This window comes from Bacillus rossius, chromosome 1 (assembly GCF_032445375.1).
Source record: "Bacillus rossius redtenbacheri isolate Brsri chromosome 1, Brsri_v3, whole genome shotgun sequence".
Classification (NCBI taxonomy): domain Eukaryota; kingdom Metazoa; phylum Arthropoda; class Insecta; order Phasmatodea; family Bacillidae; genus Bacillus; species Bacillus rossius.
The window spans coordinates 356,268,670-356,274,759 of NC_086330.1; positions in this window are offsets into that span (position 1 = coordinate 356,268,670).

Here is a 6,090-nt window from a genome sequence, read left to right on the forward strand (position 1 = left end):
TATTAAATATGCTTGCCAGCCTTGATTTTCATGTAGCCATCCCTTTTGACTTTGACCTTCACTTAATTTATTTTTCTTTGTGCTGGAAGCATTTGCTTACTCCCTCCTGCATGTGGTTTTGATTTTAGTTGCTGCGCGACTTGCATTGTCGGCAGTGGACTCTTAACTTATTTCAACGGCATCCAGACCACGCTTTGATTGCTTTTGGTTTAGAAGTAAGCACGTTAAGTGCCCGATGCCGCCCTGGTATTTGTTTTTTCATAAGAGCCTTCAGCTCCGTATGACGTAATTTTACGCATCGTTTTGCCTCGATTTTGCCCTCTTTCTTTTCCTCCCAGCTGTACCCCCGACCGGAGCCATTTGGTTAAGGCATACCCCCCGTGATCTAGCATATTTTGTTTGAGCACTTCTCTGTATTACGCTTACCTAGCCTTGGCAGTGAATGTCATCATGACGAGACCCACTGAAAATTGTAGCTGTAACAAACCATGTAACCGATCCCTCGCTTCTCTCTTGGGCTTGCATTTCTGTCCGCGGGACTACGCTCTCTATGAGTAATAGATATTTAATATGTTTTTTTCGAGGAGTGCACAATTAACGTTATATTAGGTGTTGGTTTATTTTGTAGTACATAATTCCTTGCCCCTACACGTGTTTGGACCGCTCGTATAGTCTGTATGTATATTGAGTCAGTTCCTAAAGTTGTTAACAGCAACGTACGTCTTGTGAATCACGTGTGTAATGACATAATGTTCACTATGATTTTGGTCTTCGCTCGCCTCCGGGCCGTAACGTAATGCGTACGCACGTATACTTGAATATTGGTTTCTCTCCTCTCTTATAGTGTGTGGTAACTGAGTCATAATTTCGCACAGAAAATGAGAAAATGTCTATCCCCATTGTCAGAGGCGACTGTTTTATACTGCATGATCCAGGGCATGCCTAGGAAATTCAACTTGTAACGGAGAGAGAGAAAGAATATTAACTTGTTGCTTGTTGCTTGTTGTTTCGTACGACTGTAAGAGATACGCAGTAGTAGTTTGTTTGTTGAATCAGAGTACCTTGGGCACAAGGTTCACCCTAGTTTTTTCCATAAGTAAGGACTCAGTAAAGACATAAGGAGTGAAAATCATTGTGAAGGGAATAAACTTCATTAAATGTATGCTAATTTGTATTTGCTACGCACATGCCTCTAGCTGGCATCGAATCCGTTGACAGTGTATGTATATGTGTTAAGTTTGCGAAATTATAACGTTGTTAAGTGCGACTCATGTTCTTTATTTGTATTTATGATTTATCACTTTCTGCTTAACTGTCTTTTCTAGCAAAGACCCCACACACGATTTTCTTGTGCCCCCATACACTTCGCTTGCATGAGTAGGATAATCAGTAGGAGTGTTTGGTGGCGCATGGATGCACCCTGGTGGTATGCTTAACTGGATACCCCCACGCTGCAAATCAATAAAAACTAGTGTTAATTTTAGTCTGGTTGCTACACTAACTCATCACCTTTATAGAGTGGAATGTTTGTGGAAAAACTAATTAAGGGTACATATTGCTGTACAGCCATTAAATTAGCAGGTAGTTATCCATGTAATATTACATCCGCTAGGAAGGAGGTAAAGGTACAGTGGACCAGGTACTCAAAAACAAACTCTCAAGGTTCTCTGGGTGGCACTCAGCAGAGTGCAGGCACCGGGACTCAAGGGGAAAAAGAAAAATCACCCCCAGTAGGAGACTGCAGCCCTGAAGATGGCAACTGTAGTGTCGACCGAAACGTTGGTGAACCCTTCACATTTGACCTAATAACGATTTTTTTTTTACTTATGAAGACTATAAGTCACGATCGTTAATCGAAACAGTCAAGAACAGCTAATATATGTAGATGGCATGTTGGTACGTGAATAAAAAAGTGGTTTCACTTCAGACGGCTCGTTGTCCATTTGTATTCTTCTCACTATTTCCGGGTTGCTGAAAACTTTGGGAAGGGGGTTAAACAAAGTCATCACCAACTCTCAGTAACTATTATCTGGGCGATAATAATAAGCTATGGAACTCCTTACTTTGGGGGAAAAAATTATCCAGATCACCCGCTAAATTTGTCTTTTAAAGAATCGGGCAAATACTTGGCCTGCAAGAGGTAAAAAAAAAAAAAACACACATCTTTAAACTTAAGGAAGTAATAATAATAATAATTTTTTTCCCATTTTGTTACACTTTGTTAACAATATTCACTTAATTAACCAGGAAATTTAGCACTCACGAAAGCAAGATTGTATGTGAGTGCATCTAGTCACTTCAAATTACATGCGGTATTTTGACGATTGTAAACGTTTGTAAATGTATAATAACTGAGAAATAAATATATATATATATTATAACCTAAGAAACTTTACATAAGTTGTATAAAGATGAAGTTAAAAAGAGCAATTTATTAAAATTCAACAAAATTGGCCCAAGAAAACTGCCTTGTGATGTGCTGAGTTACCAGGAGGATCTAGAGTACAGGGTGTGTTCGGGGACAGATGACATCACTGCGCAGCTGGCTGGCGCTGTCTGCCCGGTCGTTACTCCATGGTCGGTTGGCGAGGAAGCAACAGCACCGGAGTGCCGGCACGGACACAGGAAACTGCGGGCGCTGCGATGTTGTTCAGCGGGGAGGGGGGGGGGGGGTTGCTGTTGACGTCGGAGCGACCGCCAGGGACGGCATTTCACGGTCCACCGGCTGTCTCGCTCCAGCGCCGCCGCGTCTTCCGCGATCAGTGGCGCGCCGCGCGGGTGTTGCAGGGGGAGGTTTCCCGAGCCCACGGGCCCCCCTTATAGTCACGTGCTACATTATAATTGCATGGTTATTTCTTACCTACACTCTCTTTTTAGAATGTTATTTAACCTTAAAATACAAGGGTGTAATCACGGTTACTATTGACGTGACAAACGTCTAATAAATCGATGAACGCCGGCTGCACGCACGAAAAAGTGTCCCGTTACGCTCATTGTACGCTTGCGCCGCATCCATCTCTCTTCCACTCGACTGTTTATAAAGTGAAGTGAAAATTTAATGTGGTTTTCATTTCTTATTACAACAATAATAATTTCGGCAATAAAGATTAATTATTCTTGCATTTTAAAAATCTGATTACTAGTAGCTATAATTTCAAGTATTTATTCTTTTATTATTAAAATAAAAATGATTCAATTTTATTCATAAAAGTATGCAATAATTTAATCAATGTTTTGTTATGACGTTGTCACGTTAAACTATCGTCCGTAAACCGACTTTACAGACAACCAATTTTTTTTATTCCAAAATATGCTTCATTTATAAAATTATTTTACTTTGAAATAACCACAGCTAGTATGTATATTTATTTCACACACCGAGATAAAAATAAGCGGGGCTGGGCCCAGGGGTCCACCCGGCCCCGCCCTTGTGGGGGCCATGTCAGAGCCAGTCCGTGCGGGGAAGCCACCAGCAGGGCTGTTCACTGTTCGCCGCGCTGCACCACTCTTCAGTTCTACACCCGCGGCTGTCCCGTGGCTCCTGAGCCCACCTTGCATGTACCTGCCGCGTCAGTCAGGCTTCACAATTCAACAAACAAAGAAAAATCCCTTTTTTTTTCTACCGTGCTCGGGTTATTTATGGTATCAGTATTATGTGTGTTTTTGAATATGAGTGAATTTTGTGAATGATTATTAAATAATGTGCTAGCGTTTGTTGAGTTTTAACTTAATTTACTTTAAGAAAACAAGTTTTATTGCTTAGAAAATTTTTAAATTTTATTCTTGTGCAGATTTTTAAATAGTTTGTAACATGTTTCTTTTCTTTATTATATTTTTTTTATATTTCTAATAAATATATTTTGTGTACTACCTTATATGTTAAAAATGCGTTTTTTTAATCATATGTGTTTTATTTTATTAATTTTTTTATACTTTGTAAACATTCATGTGGTTAAGTGGTAGGGAAGGTTTTGCTACAATATAATAACCCAACTCAGTAGTTAAATGATCAGACATGTTCGCTTACCAAACGTAAACAAACGCACGCATGATTTCTGTATCGCAAGACGTTGAAAGTAACATTCGCAGTTTAACGCAGAATACGAAAATCAAGAAAAGCGGTGTTGTTGTTGCTGCCTGGTTCCAACTTTAGTCGGGAGGTTTGCAACCAGTCTGTCTCGCGTGTGCTGCGGGTCACGCGCCTTGCAGGCGCTTGCTGCAGACTGCTTGTTGACTCCGCCGACCATTCCTGCGTTTGGAGGCGCGGGAAATATTGGCGCGAAGTCTCTCTGGCTACTGAGCAAGCGCAACAAGTTCCTTGTAGATTTTGAATTTTTCCTCCCGAACCTCCTGGGCTATCACTTCCGTAGCATAAAACGCCGTCGAGCACCGAGAGAACACTGATAAGGAAGAAATATCCGCATGCAGAAGATTTCGCAGCGCGTAGTAAGTAGTCCGGCCTGGTACTTGGTACATGTACGCATTTTTCTTGAATAGTGTGTAAGTGGTCAGTCGGGCACAGGGTACTAGGGTGTGATGCGAGGTGCGGGTCAAATGACCGGCCGCCATATTGAATTCTGACGTCATGGTGGCCATCTTGGATGACCTTGGCCTCGAAACCCGGCCGCCAATGTTGGATGACATTGCCCCTTGACCTTGACTTCGGTCGACATCTTGGATTACGATGTCACAGCCGCCTTTCTTTAATTGTGACATTACAGCCACCATCTTGTATTAGATTGTAACTTTGACCTTAACCCCGACCACTATCGTGTATGACCTTGATCTGGGACTGTAATGTAAACTTTTTTTTTTTCATTTGTTATGTTTCCTGTGCATTGCGGCACGGACGCGACAGTGAAATGTACTGGAGACCCGTCTTCGTTTACGTGCCTTTGTAGGACGGGTCGAAGCCGGCTTGGTTGTTGAGGGGAGGAGGGGGCGGGAGGTCTGGAGCGCCGACGAAGGTAGACGGCCGATTCGCTGCGGTCTCGCGGCCTCTTCCTCGATGCGGAGGACTTTGAGCGCGCGCGGGCAAGAAGCGGCGAACCTCCCCCTCCCCCCCCCCCCCCCCCCGTGTACTTCCTCCAGAGGTGCGCGATGTGGTTCGGGGACCCGGCAGCCCGCTGGAGCGTGGCGGGACCGACCGCGGCGCAGAGAGGACAACTTAAGGCCCCTGCGCACACGCGGCCAGTGCGAACTGTCGGCTCGGACTCAACAGTCGGAACTGCCCGTGTGTGTGCGAGCAGGGACGTCGGACTGATCACTCGGAACTGATGGACTGACGAACTGATGGCTTCCCTTCAAATCGGAACTTTGGGTTTGAGAGCACCCGGTCCGAACTGCCGCGTGTGGGAACAGCGTCTCGCCAATCCGCGAAATGTCAGTCAAAAAACGTTCAGTCCGTCAGTCCATCAGCTTGAGTGTTGTGGGAGACATCTTCGCTTATACTCACTCGGTTGATTTGCTATTTTCTTCTTCTTTTTTTTCTAACTAAAAGTTCAAATGCATTTGCAGCATCCGAAGTTTCTTTCCATAGACTATTCTTCGATGAAACGAAGCAGCCAACAGCAACAGCGACCACAGGACTGATCGTGTGAGGGGAAGGTTACAATTCAGTTCAGACAATCAGTTCGGACAGTCAGCATCTGAACTTATCGAGTGTGCACAGGACCTCAATCCAGTCCAAACTATCAGTTGCAACTGGATTGATCGTATGTGGGAGCCTTTGGGGTGAGTCCCGGTATGTAAACCGCGCAAAAAAACGCAATAACGTAAAATATAAGGTTCGGCAACCATATATGAGCACCCGTGCATAAACTACTCAAGTTGCAATAACTCAACGCAAGTATTGTTTAACTTCCAACTTCCTTGCATTTTTGGCTTGCGTTTTTGACGACCATATTGGCCACGATGTTGTTTTTATAATGAAAATTACGTATTTATTCGTTAAACTTTCGCGCAGTAAAAGAAAATAACACATTAAAATCATATCATTGAAAATTTCATGTGTTTTTATGATGAACATGAAAGAACAAAAGAAGCTCGTGAAAACAATTCGTTTTCTACTGTTTTACAATTTCAAGTTGG